Below are 19,752 nucleotides of genomic sequence, written 5' to 3'. Positions count from 1 at the left end.
TATGCCCATATACACCATACCTAATATAAATATGCCCATATACACTATACCTAATATAAATATGCTCATATGCACCTTACTTAATATAAATATGCTTATATACACTATACCTAATATAAATATGCTCATATACACCATACCTAATATAAATATGCTTATATACACTATACCTAATATAAATATGCTTATATACCCCATACCTAATATAAATATGCTTATATACACTATACCTAACATAAATATGCTTATATACCCCATACCTAATATAAATATGCTTATATACACTATACCTAATATAAATATGCTCATATACACTGTACCTAATATAAATATGCTCATATACACTATACCTAATATAAATATACTCATATACACCATACCTATTATAAATATGCTTATATACACCATACCTAATATAAATATGCACAGATACACTATACCTAATATAAATATGCTCATATACACCATACCTAATATAAATATGCTCATATACACCATACCTATTATAAATATGCTCATATACACCATACCTAATATAAATATGCTCATATACACCATACCTAATATAAATATGCTTATATACACCATACTTAATATAAATATGCTCATATACACCATACCTAATATAAATATGCTTATATACACCATACCTAATATAAATATGCTCATATACACCATACCTAATATAAATATGCTCATATACACCATACCTAATATAAATATGCTTATATACACCATACTTAATATAAATATGCTCATATACACTATACCTAATATAAATATTCTCTCATACACCATACCTAATATAAATATGCTCATATACACCATACCTAATATAAATATGCTTATATACACCATACTTAATATAAATATGCTCATATACACTATACCTAATATAAATATTCTCTCATACACCATACCTAATATAAATATGCTCATATACACCATACCTAATATAAATATGCTCATATACACCATACCTAATATAAATATGCTCATATACACCATACCTAATATAAATATGCTTATATACACCATACTTAATATAAATATGCTCATATACACTATACCTAATATAAATATGCTCATATACACCATACCTATTATAAATATGCTCATATACACCATACCTAATATAAATATGCTCATATACAACATACCTAATATAAATATGTTCATATACACCGTACCTAATATAAATATGCTCATATACACCGTACCTAATATAAATATGCTCATATACAACATACCTAATATAAATATGCTCATATACACCGTACCTAATATAAATATGCTCATATACACCATATCTAATATAAATATGCTTATATACACCGTACCTAATATAAATATGCTCATATACACCGTACCTAATATAAATATGCTCATATACAACATACCTAATATAAATATGCTCATATACACCGTACCTAATATAAATATGCTCATATACACCATACCTAATATAAATATGCTCATATACACCGTACCTAATATAAATATGCTCATATACACCGTACCTAATATAAATATGCTCATATACAACATACCGAATATAAATATGCTCATATACACTGTACCTAATATAAATATGCTCATATACACTGTACCTAATATAAATATGCTCATATACACCATACCTAATATAAATATGCTCATATACACCATACCTAATATAAATATGCTTATATACACCATACTTAATATAAATATGCTCATATACACTATACCTAATATAAATATTCTCTCATACACCATACCTAATATAAATATGCTCATATACACCATACCTAATATAAATATGCTTATATACACCATACTTAATATAAATATGCTCATATACACTATACCTAATATAAATATTCTCTCATACACCATACCTAATATAAATATGCTCATATACACCATACCTAATATAAATATGCTCATATACACCATACCTAATATAAATATGCTTATATACACCATACTTAATATAAATATGCTCATATACACTATACCTAATATAAATATGCTCATATACACCATACCTATTATAAATATGCTCATATACACCATACCTAATATAAATATGCTCATATACAACATACCTAATATAAATATGCTCATATACACCGTACCTAATATAAATATGCTCATATACACCGTACCTAATATAAATATGCTCATATACAACATACCTAATATAAATATGCTCATATACACCGTACCTAATATAAATATGCTCATATACACCATATCTAATATAAATATGCTTATATACACCATACCTAATATAAATATGCTTATATACACCATACCTAATATAATTATGCTCATATACACCATACCGAATATAAATATGCTCATATATACCATACCTAATATAAATATACTCATATACACCATACCTAATATAAATATGCTCATATACACCGTACCTAATATAAATATGCTCATATACACTATACCTAATATAAATATACTCATATACACCATACCTAATATAAATATGCTTATATACACCATACCTAATATAAATATGCACAGATACACTATACCTAATATAAATATGCTCATATACACCATACCTAATATAAATATGCTCATATACACCATACCTATTATAAATATGCTCATATACACCATACCTAATATAAATATGCTCATATACACCATACCTAATATAAATATGCTCATATACACCATACCTAATATAAATATGCTCATATACACCATACCTAATATAAATATGCTTATATACACCATACCTAATATAAATATGCTCATATACACCATACCTAATATAAATATTCTCTCATACACCATACCTAATATAAATATGCTCATATACACCATACCTAATATAAATATGCTTATATACACCATACTTAATATAAATATGCTCATATACACTATACCTAATATAAATATTCTCTCATACACCATACCTAATATAAATATGCTCATATACACCATACCTAATATAAATATGCTCATATACACCATACCTAATATAAATATGCTCATATACACCATACCTAATATAAATATGCTCATATACACTATACCTAATATAAATATACTCATATACACCATACCTAATATAAATATGCTTATATACACCATACCTAATATAAATATGCACAGATACACTATACCTAATATAAATATGCTCATATACACCATACCTAATATAAATATGCTCATATACACCATACCTAATATAAATATGCTCATATACACCATACCTAATATAAATATGCTCATATACACCATACCTAATATAAATATGCTTATATACACCATACTTAATATAAATATGCTCATATACACCATACCTAATATAAATATGCTCATATACACCATACCTAATATAAATATGCTCATATACACCATACCTAATATAAATATGCTCATATACACCATACCTAATATAAATATGCTTATATACACCATACTTAATATAAATATGCTCATATACACTATACCTAATATAAATATTCTCTCATACACCATACCTAATATAAATATGCTCATATACACCATACCTAATATAAATATGCTTATATACACCATACTTAATATAAATATGCTCATATACACTATACCTAATATAAATATTCTCTCATACACATACCTAATATAAATATGCTCATATACACCATACCTAATATAAATATGCTCATATACACCATACCTAATATAAATATGCTCATATACACCATACCTAATATAAATATGCTTATATACACCATACTTAATATAAATATGCTCATATACACCATACCTAATATAAATATGCTCATATACACCATACCTAATATAAATATGCTCATATACACCATACCTAATATAAATATGCTCATATACAACATACCTAATATAAATATGCTCATATACACCGTACCTAATATAAATATGCTCATATACACCGTACCTAATATAAATATGCTCATATACAACATACCTAATATAAATATGCTCATATACACCGTACCTAATATAAATATGCTCATATACACCATATCTAATATAAATATGCTTATATACACCGTACCTAATATAAATATGCTCATATACACCGTACCTAATATAAATATGCTCATATACAACATACCTAATATAAATATGCTCATATACACCGTACCTAATATAAATATGCTCATATACACCATATCTAATATAAATATGCTTATATACACCATACCTAATATAAATATGCTCATATACACCATACCTAATATAAATATGCTCATATACACCATACCTAATATAAATATGCTTATATACACCATACTTAATATAAATATGCTCATATACACCATACCTAATATAAATATGCTTATATACACCATACCTAATATAAATATGCTCATATACACCATACCTAATATAAATATGCTCATATACACCATACCTAATATAAATATGCTTATATACACCATACCTAATATAAATATGCTCATATACACTATACCTAATATAAATATTCTCTCATACACCATACCTAATATAAATATGCTCATATACACCATACCTAATATAAATATGCTTATATACACCATACTTAATATAAATATGCTCATATACACTATACCTAATATAAATATTCTCTCATACACCATACCTAATATAAATATGCTCATATACACCATACCTAATATAAATATGCTCATATACACCATACCTAATATAAATATGCTTATATACACCATACTTAATATAAATATGCTCATATACACCATACCTAATATAAATATGCTCATATACACCATACCTATTATAAATATGCTCATATACACCATACCTAATATAAATATGCTCATATACAACATACCTAATATAAATATGCTCATATACACCATACCTAATATAATTATGCTCATATACACCATACCTAATATAAATATGCTCATATACACCATACCTAATATAAATATGCTCATATACACCATACCTAATATAAATATGCTCATATACACCATACCTAATATAAATATGCTTATATACACCATACTTAATATAAATATGCTCATATACACTATACCTAATATAAATATGCTCATATACACCATACCTATTATAAATATGCTCATATACACCATACCTAATATAAATATGCTCATATACAACATACCTAATATAAATATGCTCATATACACCGTACCTAATATAAATATGCTCATATACAACATACCTAATATAAATATGCTCATATACACCGTACCTAATATAAATATGCTCATATACACCATATCTAATATAAATATGCTTATATATACCATACCTAATATAAATATGCTTATATACACCATACCTAATATAATTATGCTCATATACACCATACCGAATATAAATATGCTCATATATACCATACCTAATATAAATATACTCATATACACCATACCTAATATAAATATGCTCATATACACCATACCTAATATAAATATGCTTATATACACCATACCTAATATAAAAATGCTCATATACACCATACCTAATATAAATATGCTTATATACACCATACCTAATATAAAAATGCTCATATACACCATACCTAATACAAATATGCTCATATACACCATACCTAATATAAATATGCTTATATACACCATACCTAATATAAATATGCTTATATACACCATACCTAATATAAATATGCTTATATACACCATACCTAATATAAATATGCTTATATACACCATACCTAATATAAATATGCTTATATACACCCTACCTAATATAAATATTCTTATTTATACCATACCTAATATAAATATGCTCATATACACCATACCTAATATAAATATGCTCATATACACCATAGCTAATATAAATATGCTTATATACACCATACCTAATATAAATATGCTTATATACACCATACCTAATATAAATATGCTCAAATACACAATACCTAATATAAATATGCTCATATACACCATACCTAATATAAATATGCTTATATACACCATACCTAGCATAAATATGCTCATATGCACCTTACTTAATATAAATATGCTTATATACACCATACCTAATATAAATATTCTCATATACACCATACCTAATATAAATATGCTCATACACACCATACCTAATATAAATATGCTCATATACACCATACCTAAAATAAATATGCTTATATACACCATACCTAATATAAATATTCTTATATACACCATACCTAATATAAATATGTTCATACACCATACCTAATATAAATATGCTCATATACACCATACCTAATATAAATATGCTCATATACACCATACCTAATATAAACATGCTTATATACACCATACCTAATATAAATGTGCTCATATACACCATAGCTAATATAAATATGCTTATATACACCATACCTAATATAAATATGCTCATATACACCATAGCTAATATAAATATGCTTATATACACCATACCTAATATAAATATGCTCATATACACCATACCTAATATAAATGTGCTCATATACACCATACCTAATATAAATATGATCATATACAACATACCTAATATAAAAATTCTCATATACACCATACCTAATATAAATATGCTCATATACAACATACCTAATATAAATATGCTCATATGCACCTTACTTAATATAAATATGCTCATATACACTATACCTAATATAAATATGCTTATATACACTATGCTCATATACACTATACCTAATATAAATATGCTTATATACACCCTACCTAATATAAATAAGCTTATATATACACCATACCTAATATAAAAATGTTCATATACACCATACCTAATATAGATATGCTTATATACACCATATACCTAATATAAATATGCTCATATGCACCATACCTAATATAAATATGCTTATATACACCATACCTAATATAAATATGCTCATATACACCATACCTAATATAAATATGCTTATATACACCATATACCTAATATAAATATGCTCATATACACCATACCTAATATAAATATGCTCATATGCACCATACCTAATATAAATATGCTTATATACACTATACTTAATATAAGTATGCTTATATACACCATACCTAATATAAATATGCTCATATGCACCATACCTAATATAAATATGCTCATATACACCATACCTAATATAAATATGCTCATATGCACCATACCTAATATAAATATGCTCATAAACACCATACCTAATATAAATATGCTTATATACACCATACCTAATATAAATATGCTTATATACACCATACCTAATATAAATATGCTCATATGCACTATACCTAATATAAATATGCTTATATACACCATAACTAATATAAATATGCTCATAAATAAAATACCTAATATAAAAATGCTCATATACACCATAATTAATATAAATATGCTCAAATACACCATACCTAATATAAATATGCTTATATACACTATAACTAATATAAATATGCTTATAAACACCATACCTAATATAAATATGCTTATATACACCATTCCTAATATAAAAATGCTCATATATACCATACCAAATATAAATATGCTTATAAACACCATACCTAATATTAATATGCTCATGTGCACCATACCTAATATAAATATGCTCATATACACCATAACTAATATAAATATTCTCATATGCACCATACCTAATATAAATATGCTCATATACACCATAACTAATATAAATATGCTCAAATACACCATACCTAATATAAAAATGCTTATATACACCATTCCTAATATAAATATGCTCATATACACCATACCTAATATAAATATGCTCATATGCACCATACCTAATATAAATATGCTTATATACACCATACATAATATAAAATGCTTATATACACCATACCTTATATAAATATGCTCAGATACACCATACCTAATATAAAAATGTTCATATACACCATACCTAATATAAATATGCTTATATACACTATACCTAATATAAATATGCTCATATACACCATACCTAATATAAATATGCTCATATACACCATACCTAATATAAATATGCTTATATACACCATACCTTATATAAAAATGCAGTTTGTCCTTAGTAAACAAGATGAAAATAGAGTGACTCATCTGATATAGCAAACAAGTGCATTAAGTGATATATTATTAGTATAAGAGTTTAAAAATCACTAGATATTTTAAGTGGTCACAATAAAAACAAATTGCTGTTGTAAACTGTGTAAACTGATGGTAACATTAGTTTCATTAATATAAGTTAAGCTTAATTACTTAGTGTAACACTTTACAATAAAAAATATAAAAGAGGTTGTTGGTACACATATTGTCATCCAAGCAGGGTTGGTAAAAGGAGAGGTTTTTAAAATAAGATAGAAAAAAAAATATTTCTATAAGAAATGTATTTATTTTTTATTCAGCTAAGATAACATTACTTAGTTTAAATTTTTAGACTTAATTATTATAAAAGACAGTTTAGGGTAAATATCATAACTTTTATACTCACACCAAAAGATCCAAAAGATCAGGGACAGCGATTTTTAAGTTTCACGCCCACAACCACCCCCACCGTTTTACTTAACACAGCAATATGTTCAGATTAAATTATCTTGTTGTTACATAAATGTGGTCAGAGGTAGTAAATGCAATGTTTTAAAAAATATTGTATTTGTGCGTTTGTATTTGTTTTTAATTTCTTCATCAGCTGTGTACAGATATGTGATTTCAAAATAAAATAATATGGTAAGTTAATCATTTTATTAAGATGTTTGCATTATGCTTATTTGTATTTGTGATGTGTAAATGTTTATTTTTGTTTTGTGAGTATAAGTTAATTTAAAAAATAATTGAGAATTTGCTTTTTAATAGGCTGAGTAAATCATTTTATTAGGATGTTTGCATTATGCTTATTTGTATTTGTGATGTATAAATGGTTATTTTTGCTTTGTGGTTATAAGGGGGATAAAAGTGAAAAAAAAAAACAATGTGTGTTTTAAAAAGATAAGTGAGAGTTTGTTTTTTGTATAGATAAATATCTACAAAAATGATGTATGTCAGTTTTTTTTAATAATGTGTGAACTCAATGACGTCTGAAAGTAATATGATGATATTGGCTGACAAAGATATGTGATGAGAAAAAAATGAGTTATTTAACAAATTACATATTAGACATGTCAGCCTTATTTAAAATAAAATATTCTGTCAGAGCATATAAGTAGCCTGTGCATTGAGATAATTTTGTTCATACAATTAACTGATGAAGACAATGAATATATGATGCAATACTGAATTAATTATTTAACTCATAGAAATGTTATAAAAAAATGTTAATAAACATATAGAGGATAAATATATTAAGATTTCATATCCATTTTAATCAGACAATATAAAAATAATAAAGTTTTATCCCCTTTTAATTAACTAACATTAAACCAAAATAACATTACACTTTATATCCTCTTATAACCTTTTAATCCATATCCGAAAATCAAGTATACTTTTTAAATTTATATAATTACTTGAATAACTAAAACATTTTTATTTTTTTTGGTGTAGTTATCTGTATTTTATATTAAAACTTTTTTTTTTTCAATAAGAAGATATTTTAAAAACCTATAGATCTACTTTTAATTATCTAATAATTCCTAACAAAGTTTCATAAACAACATAGAAGAGACGTGAATCATTACCTTGATGATGATTGATGAAATGAAAGCTGCGTATATTGACAAAGTATTGATTTAGACTGATACTACATGTATATCTAGTTGTTGGTTGTTTTTTTGTGCCTGGCTAACGTAGGATGTAGGCTATCAAGTGTCCACAAAAGATTAATGGACAGGCCAGCAACATTTTTGCTCTTAGATTAGAGTTTGGGTGTGGTTTATGTTAGCGAAGCACTCTTTACATTTCAAAATACAAGTCAAATATCCAAAAAATGAAAATAAAAACTCTTCTGAACCTTTTGATCTATTACAAAATAAACAATATATTAATCTTGTATAAAATATATACAATTATATAGAGTAAATGTATGCATTATAACATGCATGTTGTGTGTGCCTGCATATAGCATGCCAAATAATAAATGAGACCTCTATAAAAGTACAGCTAAACACATTTAGCTATTCATTATTATTATAAATTTGCTAAATAAATATTGTATATCCCATAAACTTTAATAGACAATTTACTGTTAACTCATGGAAATGTCATCTTATTTCATTATTATGCATATTTAATTATTTTTATTATCTTAAATCACAAACATACATTTATTAAGAAAGGGTGTTATCATATACCTTTACCACATATCCTTTTGGCTACTAATATGGGGAGAGGCATGGACACCCTGCATAAATATTAGTTATTTAATAAATGACTTAGTCATCATTTAACAAATGACGTATTAGACATGTCAGCATTCTTTAAAATAAAATAATCTGTCAGAGCATATAAATAGCCTGTGCATTCAGATAATTTTGTTAATACAATGTACTGATGAAGACAGAGAATATATGATGCAATACTGAATTAATGATTTAACTCATAGAAATGTTATAACAACATGTTAATAAACATTATAGAGGATAAATATATAAAGATTTCATAACCCTTTTAATCAAAGACAATATTAAAATGATAGCACTTTTTATATACTCTATTTACATCCCCTTTTAATTCAATAACATTAAACCAAAATAACATTACACTTTATATCCTCTTATAACCTTTTAATCCATATCCTTATTAAAAAAACACTTTTTATATAAATTTTATATTAAATACCTAAAAAAAACACTTTTATGTGAATTTTATATCAAATTCTTACCAAAATTCCTTTTTTATATTATTTTATATTAACCCCTTAATGACCACAGCACTTTTCCATTTTCTGTCCGTTTGGGACCAAGGCTATTTTTACATTTTTGCGGTGTTTGTGTTTAGCTGTAATTTTCCTCTTACTCATTTACCGTACCCACACATATTATATACCGTTTTTCTCGCCATTAAATGGACTTTCTAAAGATACCATTATTTTCATCATATCTTATAATTTACTATAAAAAATATATAAAATATGAGGAAAAATTGAAAAAAAATACACTTTTTCTAACTTTGACCCCCAAAATCTGTTACACATCTACAACTACCATAAAACACCCATGCTAAATAGTTTCTAAATTTTGTCCTGAGTTTAGAAATACCCAATGTTTACATGTTCTTTACTTTTTTTGCAAGTTATAGGGCAATAAATACAAATAGCACTTTGCTATTTCCAAACCATTTTTTTTCAAAATTAGCGCTAGTTACATTAGAACACTAATATCTTTCAAGAATCTCTGAATATCTATTGACATATATATATATTTTTTTTAGTAGACATCCCAAAGTATTGATCTAGGCCCATTTTTGTATATTTCATGCCACCATTTCACCGCCAAATGTGATCAAATAAAAAAAATTGTTCACTTTTTCACAAATTTTTTCACAAACTTTAGGTTTCTCACTGAAATTATTTACAAACAGCTTGTGCAATTATGGCACAAATGGTTGTAAATTGTTCTCTGGGATCCCCTTTGTTCAGAAATAGCAGACTTATATGGCTTTGGTGTTGCTTTTTGGTAATTAGAATGCCACTAAATGCCACTGCGCACCACACGTGTATTATGCCCAGCAGTGAAGGGGTTAATTAGGGAGCATGTAGGGAGCTTTTTGGGGTAATTTTAGCTTTAGTGTAGTGTAGTAGACAACCCCAAGTATTGATCTAGGCCCATTTTGGTATATTTCATGCCACCATTTCACCGCCAAATGCGATCAAATTAAAAAAAAACGTAACATTTTTCACAATTTTAGGTTTCTCACTGAAATCATTTACAAACAGCTTGTGCAGTTATGGCACAAATGGTTGTAAATGCTTCTCTGGGATCCCCTTTGTTCAGAAATAGCAGACATATATGGCTTTGGCGTTGCTTTTTGGTATTTAGAAGGCCGCTAAATGCCGCTGCGCATCACACGTGTATTATAGCTAGCAGTGAAGGGGTTAATTAGGTAGCTTGTAGGGAGCTTGCAGGGTTAATATCACATTTAGAGTAGAGCTCAGCCTCCCACCTGAAACATCAGACCCCCTGATCCCTCCCAAACAGCTCTCTTCCCTCCCCCACCCCACAATTGTCCCCGCCATCTTAAGTACTGGCAGAAAGTCTGCCAGTACTAAAATAAAAGCTATATTTGGTTTTTTTATGTGTTTTTAAAAAGGCATATTTACATATGCTGCTGTGTACTATCCCCCCTTAGCCCCTAACCTCACTGATCCCCCCCAAACAGCTCTATAACCCTCCCACTCTAACTTAATCTGCGCCATCTTGGGTACTGGCAGCTGTCTGCCAGTACCCAGTTTAGAAGAAAAACATGCTTTTTTTTAATTTTTACTAATTTTTTCTGTAGTGTAGCTTCCCCCCACACCAAACCAACCCCCCACCCCTCCACGATCTCTTTTTGTGCTTTTGCACAAACAAGATTTGGGCATTTCTTATTAAATATATTTGCCGTAGTGTAGCGGTTCCCACCCGCTCCCGCCCGTGCACGCGCCCGCCCGCCACCCTCCGTGCACGCGCGCGCGCCCGCGCGCGCCCCCTAACGTTCCCGCCCCCGATCCCGCCCCCCTTGACTTCACAGCACACACCGATGGCCGCCCACCCGCCTCCCAAGCCGGCTCCCACCCACCAACGATACCGGCCATCGATGTCCGGTGCAGAGAGGGCCACAGAGTGGCTCTCTCTGCACCGGAAGGCCATGTAAGGTTATTGCAGGATGCCTCCATATTGAGGCATCACTGCAATAACCGGAAAGAAGCTGGAAGCGATCAGGATCGCTTCCAGCTGCTTTCCACACAGAGGACGTGCAGGGTACGTCCTCAGGCATTAACTGCCTTTTTTTTGAGGACGTACCCTGCACGTCCTCGGTCATTAAGGGGTTAAACTTTTATCAAAATTCCTTTTTTATATAAATTTTACATTAAATTTATATCAAAATTACTTTTTTATATCAAATTTAAATCAAAATCCTTTTTATATAAATTTTATATCAAATTGATATCAAAAAGGGGCGTAAAAGTGGGAGTAGAAAGGGCGGGATTAGGGGAGGAGAAGGGGGCGTGTCCACCTGTAAAAAAGTTTGACATAACCTCCGTACATATACTACTGTAGTCAATTTGAAATATTAAAAATGACATAGTGTTTGTGTCACTGTAGAAATGTATTTAACGTATCATATGGATACAACACAGGTGATGTGTTTTTAACGTGTGTGTGAGCAGCAAGATATTGCTACTATTTGCTGCCTTTTTACTTTTTTTCTAAATACGTTACTTTTTAACCTATTATGATCTCCAACAAATAAATTAGTGTAAAGATAAATTATTCAGTAATGCTGGAAAATGCATCGTTTTCACTTAACCAATTTATGTCCAGTTAATAATTTCACATTATTTTTATTACATTCATAATTAATCTAATCCTGCACTTAATTGTAATCATTGAGGATTATTTAGATGACTTTGTTTAATTTGTGCATATTTTTTAGTGCTCAAATATTTTATCTGAACTTAATAGCCAGTTAATAGATTAGATAAACGCTGTATACTGTGTTCTTGCGATCGTGAAAACTTCACTAGAGTTAAGCTTTCTGCATTAGTCAGGTTGCGCTCGTATTAAAAGTAAAAAAAAACATATTTTGCGCAAGCGGTAACCTGACTAGTGCAAAAATCCGAACTTAGATTATTGCACGCATGTGCATTTATTCCCCTATAGAAGTCAATGAAAAAAGAAAATTGCGCAAACATACGCCTAGATTACGAGTTTGGCGTTAGCTTTAAAAAGCAGCGTTGAGAGGTCCCAACGCTGCTTTTTAATGCCCGCTGGTATCATGAGTCTGGCAGGTACAGGTGTACCGCTCACTTTTATTCCGCGACTCGAGGCTACCGCAAATCCCCTTGCGTCAATTGCGTATCCAATCTTTTCTATGGGACTTGCCTATTGCTGGTATTACAAGTCTTTGAAGAAGTGAGCGGTCTCCTGTCCAGACTCCTACCGCATTTAAAAGTCAGTAGTTAAGAGTTTTATGGGCTAACGCCGGAACATAAAACTCTTAACTAAAGTGCTACAAAGTACACTAACAACCATAAACTACCTATTAACCCCTAAACCGAGGCCCCCCCACATCGCAAACACTAAAATAACAATTTTAACCCCTAATCTGCCGACCGGACATCGCCACCACCTATATTATACCTATGAACCCCTAATCTGCTGCCCCTAACATCGCCGACACCTACATTATATTTAATAACCCTTAATCTGCCGCCCCCAATGTCACCGCCACCTACCTACAATTATTAACCCCTAATCTGCCGACCGGACATTGCCACCACTTTAATAAATGTAATTACCCCTAAACCGCCACACTCCCGCCTCGCAAACACTAGTTAAATTTTATTAACCCCTAATCTGCCCCCCCCAACGTCGCTGACACCTACATACATTTATTAACCCCTAATCTTCCGACCCCAACGTCGCCGCTACTATAATACATTTATTAACCCCTAAACCTAAGTCTAACCCTAACCCTAACCCCCCCTAATTTAAATATAATTTAAATTAAACAAAATTAATTTAACATAATTAAATAAATTAATCCTATTTAAAACTAAATACTTACCTATAAAGTAAACCCTAAACTAGCTACAATATAACTAATAGTTACATTGTAGCTAGCTTAGGGTTTATTTTTTATTTTACAGCCAACTTTGTATTTATTTTAACTAGGTACAATAGAATTTTAAACTAATTACACCTAATCTAATCCCCCTAATAAAATAAAAAAGCCCCCCAAAATAATAAAAATTTCCCTACCCTATACTAAATTACAAATAGCCCTTAAAAGGGCCTTTTGTGGGGCATTGCCCCAAAGTAATTTAAAAAAATACAATACCCCCCCCCCAACATTACAACCCACCACCCACACACCCCTACTCTTAAACCCACCCAATCCCCCCTTAAAAAAAACTAACACTAACCCCTTGAAGATCACCCTACCTTGAGCCGTCTTCACCCAGCCGGGCACAAGTGGTCCTCCATACGGCAGAAGTCTTCATCTGATCAGGGCAGAAGAGGTCCTCCAGACGGCAGAAGGCTTCATCCAGGCGGCATCTTCTATCTCCATCCTTCCGAAGCGGGTCCATCTTCAATCCAGCCGATGCGGAGCATCCACTTCAAACGAAGTCCTAACGAAGAATGAAGGTTCCTTTAAATGACGTCATCCAAGATGGTGTCCCTTGAATTCCGATTGGCTGATAGAATCCTATCAGCCAATCGGAATTAAGGTAGGAAAAATCCTATTGGCTGATGTAATCAGCCAATCGGATTGAAGTGCAATCCGATTGGCTGATCCAATCAGCCATTAGGATTGACCTCGCATTCTATTGGCTCTTCCAATCAGCCAATAGAATGCGAAGTCAATCCTATTGGCTGATAGACCTCTACAGCTTTGTATGCTGAATCAGTGGTGCAGATATTATGCTCGGATATCACAATTGATATACTTAAATCCCAACATTCAACTCTCTCTGACTTGGTGGTTAGACCATCATCATATAGTTCAAGGGGCCTCTTTTGTTCATCCTGCCTGGACTGTAATCACAACAGATGCAAGTCTTTCAGGTTGAGGAGCTGTCTGAGGATCTCTGACAGCACAAGGGGTTTGAAAACCTCAAGAGGTAAGGTTACCAATTAATATTTTAGAGCTCGCTACTATTTTCAGGGCTCTTCAGGTTTGGCCTCTGTTAAAGAGAGAACCATTTATTTGTTTTCAGACGGACAATATCACAACTGTGGCATATGTCAATAATCAGGGTGGGACTCGCAATCCCCTAGCTATGAAAGAAGTATCTCAGATACTTTCTTGGGCAGAATCCAGGTCTTGTCTAGTTTCTGCGCTGCATATCCCAGGTGTAGACAATTGGGAAGCAGATTATATCAGCCATCAGGCCTTACATCCGGGGGATTAGTCTCTCCATCCAGATGTATTTTGTCAGATTATATAGATGTGGGGTCTTCCAGAAATAGATCTGATGGCTTCTCATCTAAACAAGAAACTTCCCAGGTACCTATCCAGGTCCAGGGATCCTCAGGTGGAGATGGTGGATGCTTTAGCAGTTCCCTGGTTTTACCAACCTGCTTATATCTTTCCGCCTCTAGTTCTTCTTCTATGAGTGATCCCCAAGATCCTCATAGAACAATCGTTTGTGTTTCTGGTAGCACCAGCGTGGCCTCACAGGTTTTGGCATGTGGATCTTGTCTGGATGTCCAGTTGACAGCCTTGGCCACTTCTGTCTCAAGGGCCGTTTTTCCATCAAGATCTCAAATCGTTAAATTTGAAGATATGGAAATTGAGCGCTTAGTCATAGAGGTTTCTCTGACTCAGTGATTAATACTATGCTACAGGCTCGTAAGTCTGTTTCGAGGAAGATTTATTATCGAGTTTGGAAGATCTATATTTCATGGTGTTCTTCTCATAAATTCTCCAGGCATTCTTTTACAATTCCTAGAATTTTACAGTTTAATCAGGATGGTTTGGATAAAGGTTTGTCTGCAAGTACTTTGAAGAGACAAATCTCTGCTCTTTCTGTTTTATTTCACAGAAAGATTGCTAAGCTTCCTGATATTCACTGTTTTGTGCAGGCTTTGGTTCATATCAAGCCTGTTATTAAATCAATCTATCCTTCTTGGAGTCTTAATTTGGTTTTGAAGACTATGCAGGCTCCTCCTTTTAAGCCTATGCATTCTTTGGATATTAAACTACTTTCTTGTAAAGTGTTGTTCCTTTTGGCTATCTCTTCTGCTAGAAGAGTTTCTGAATTGTCTGCTCTCTCTTGTGAGTCTCCTTTTCTGATTTTTCATCAGGATAAAGCTGTTTTGCGGACTTTGTTTAAATTTCTTCCTAAGGTTGTGAATTCTAACAACTTTAATACAGATATTGTTGTTCCTTCCTTGTGTCCTAATCCTAAGAATTCTCTGGAGAGATCCTTACATTCTTTGGATGTTGTAAGAGCTTTGAAATATTATGTTGAAGCTACTAAAGACGTCTTGTCTATTTGTTGTCTTTTCTGGTTCTAGGAAAGGTCAGAAAGCTTCTGCCATTTCTTTGGCATCTTGGTTAAACCTTTTGATACATTAGGCTTATTTGGAGGCGGCTCAGTCCCCACCACAGAGAATCACAGCTCATTCTACTAGATCAGTCTCCACTTCTTGGGCTCTTAAGAATGAAGCTTCGGTTGATCAGATTTGCAAAGTAGTAACTTGGTCTTCTTTGCATACATTTACTAAATTCTACTGTTTTGATGTATTTGCTTCTTCTGAAGCAGTTTTTGGTAGAAAAGTTCTTCAGGCAGCTGTTTCAGTTTGATTCTCCTGCTAATGTTTAAAGTTTTTTTCTTTAAATTTATGAGAAAAACTTATTTTTTTGTGTGGATTAAATGTTTTCAGCGGAAAATGGCTGTTTTTATTTTATCCCTCCCTTTCTAGTGACTCTTCTGTGGATATCCACATCTTGAGTATTTCTATACCATACGTCACTAGCTCATGGACTCTTGCCAATTACGTGAAAGAAAACATAATTTATGTAAGAACTTGCGTGATAAATTAATTTCTTTCATATTGCCAAGAGTCCAGTTCCTCTTTTTGTATGCTTTTTTACTCCTTTTTTATCACCCTACTACTTGGCTATTCATTAAACTGAATTGTGGGTGTGGTGAGGGGTGTATTTATAGGCATTTTGAGGTTTGGGAAACTTTGCCCCTCCTGGTAGGATTGTATATCCCATACGTCACTAGCTCATGGTCTCTTGCCAATATGAAAGAAATTAATTTATCAGGTAAATTATTACATAAATTATGTTTTTATGATACAGATAGAGGATACAATTTTAAGCAATATTCTAATTTACGTCTATACTGAATTTATCTCATAAGTATATTGTAGGTGGCGGCGGTGTCCGGAGCGGCAGATTAGGGGTTAATAATATAAAGCAGGTGTCGGCGATGTCGGGGGCGGCAGATTAGGGGTTAATAAGTGTAAGATTAGGGGTGTTTAGACTCTGGGCTCATGTTAGGTGTAGACATAAAAAGTATTTCCCCATAGGAATCAATGGGGCTGCGTTAGGAGCTGAACGCTGCTTTTTTGCAGGTGTTAGTTGTTTTTTCAGCCGGATCTGCACCATTGATTCCTATGGGGAAATCGTGCACAAGCACATTTAGCCAGCTCGCCGCTACCGGCTATATAAGCTCAGAATCTGATATTTTACATCTTTATTTCAAAAACAAAATAAATTATTTTGATTTAAAAAACAAGCACAAGGGTGTCTGGGCCCTTATAGGGTGCAGTACCAGATACAGCATCTTTGACATTGGTAATCCGCTGAGTATTTCAGAGAATTCATTCAATGGGCTCGATGATTAAAAGCTCTCTGGGCTGGCGAGATTATTAAACAATGCTCACCAGTCTTTCTATTTCCCTGGTGGAATGATCTAAAGCCACTTTTTACCCTGAAAACAGGGTGTCTCGCTAAGGGGCGTATACTGCATTTTCATATGAAATGTTCACAACAAAATTAGTATTTTAAACATCATACAAAACAAATATTTGAACCATTCTCACAAAAATAAGCAGGGAAAAATTATATTGTTAAGGTGCATCAAAAATCGTAACAAAATTATTCACCAAAAATCGTATGTTAACAAAAAAGTAAAATTAGTATGTAATTTACACAGGAATAAATCAAATTAAACATGCACAGTGTAAATAGTAATTGTAGTACACTGGATGTGCAAAAATCACACAGAAATTTGAACTTATAAATACAAAATGCAAAGCGTAATTGTTGTTTTTTCGTAACATGGGCGTTCCATGGGCGTATATGAAAATGTCTAATCCCAGCGTAATTCTATAAAGATTTTCACACTGCAGATCTCCCAGTTTTTTCTCAAAACAATACGGACACTTATAACCCCAAGAGAAAAACAAATGCATACTAAATATAGGCGAATGTAAGATGCTATAAGCAGAAAGCAGCGTAATGTGAGTTATATTGGCTGCAGGATTTTAATTTTAAAGTGCTCCCCCTGCTCCCTACTATAGATATCATACATTGTATAATATGAATGTGAAAGAATGTTTTATATTCATGATTAAATTGTTTCCACATGTTTAGAGATTATTGTTTAGAATTATTAGGTGTATATAAATTGCTGTATATGAATTGCTGTATAGAGTTTCACTTTATGCCTTTGTTTTATTTTAACACACAAGACTGACATCTTTGCAATGAAACACTGAAACAGTCAGGTGTTGAAGGTTACCAATTAAGGGTACACGCCTTAGGATAGAGAGGAAAAATGTTAGTTGGCACTAGATAGTAGGTCTATAAAGCAGGACAGTAGCAGGGTAAAAAATATGCCTGAGGAAACGGCGTATGAGCCGAGAAACGCGTTGCATTTACAGGGGGCTTGACTATATGCCCCTAGTTCACTCCTATGTACATGTATTTTAATTTGTTTTTAATAAATAGTATTTTTTAATTTGTAAAAATACTCTTGTGAGTGATTTTACCTGCCTGCTACCTCCTTGAAATAGGTGGAAGACTCAACACCCCTCATACAAGTCCACCTTAGATTTACATCTAAAAATTAAATTGTTTCTTTTTGTATATTATGATTAAATGATATACCCATATTGTTTGAATTCAGACTATCCAAAAATAATATTGCAT

At 31.3% G+C, this 19,752-nt stretch overlaps 1 protein-coding gene across 1 annotated transcript in view; it reads left to right on the top strand.

Moving 5' to 3' along the window:
* Positions 1 to 8,566: 8,566 nt before the first annotated feature.
* The window catches only part of LOC128659942 (gastrula zinc finger protein XlCGF26.1-like), a 73,132-nt gene continuing 61,946 nt past the window's right edge, over positions 8,567 to 19,752 (top strand). The window contains exon 1 of the mRNA XM_053713532.1: positions 8,567 to 8,670. The gene's annotated coding sequence lies outside the window, so the exon portion shown is untranslated. The remainder of the gene's footprint in view (positions 8,671 to 19,752) is intronic.

Source organism: Bombina bombina, chromosome 5 (assembly GCF_027579735.1).
Source record: "Bombina bombina isolate aBomBom1 chromosome 5, aBomBom1.pri, whole genome shotgun sequence".
NCBI lineage: Eukaryota > Metazoa > Chordata > Amphibia > Anura > Bombinatoridae > Bombina > Bombina bombina.
The sequence above is the reverse complement of the archived record's forward strand: the minus strand, read 5'-3'. Positions and strand labels throughout refer to the sequence as shown.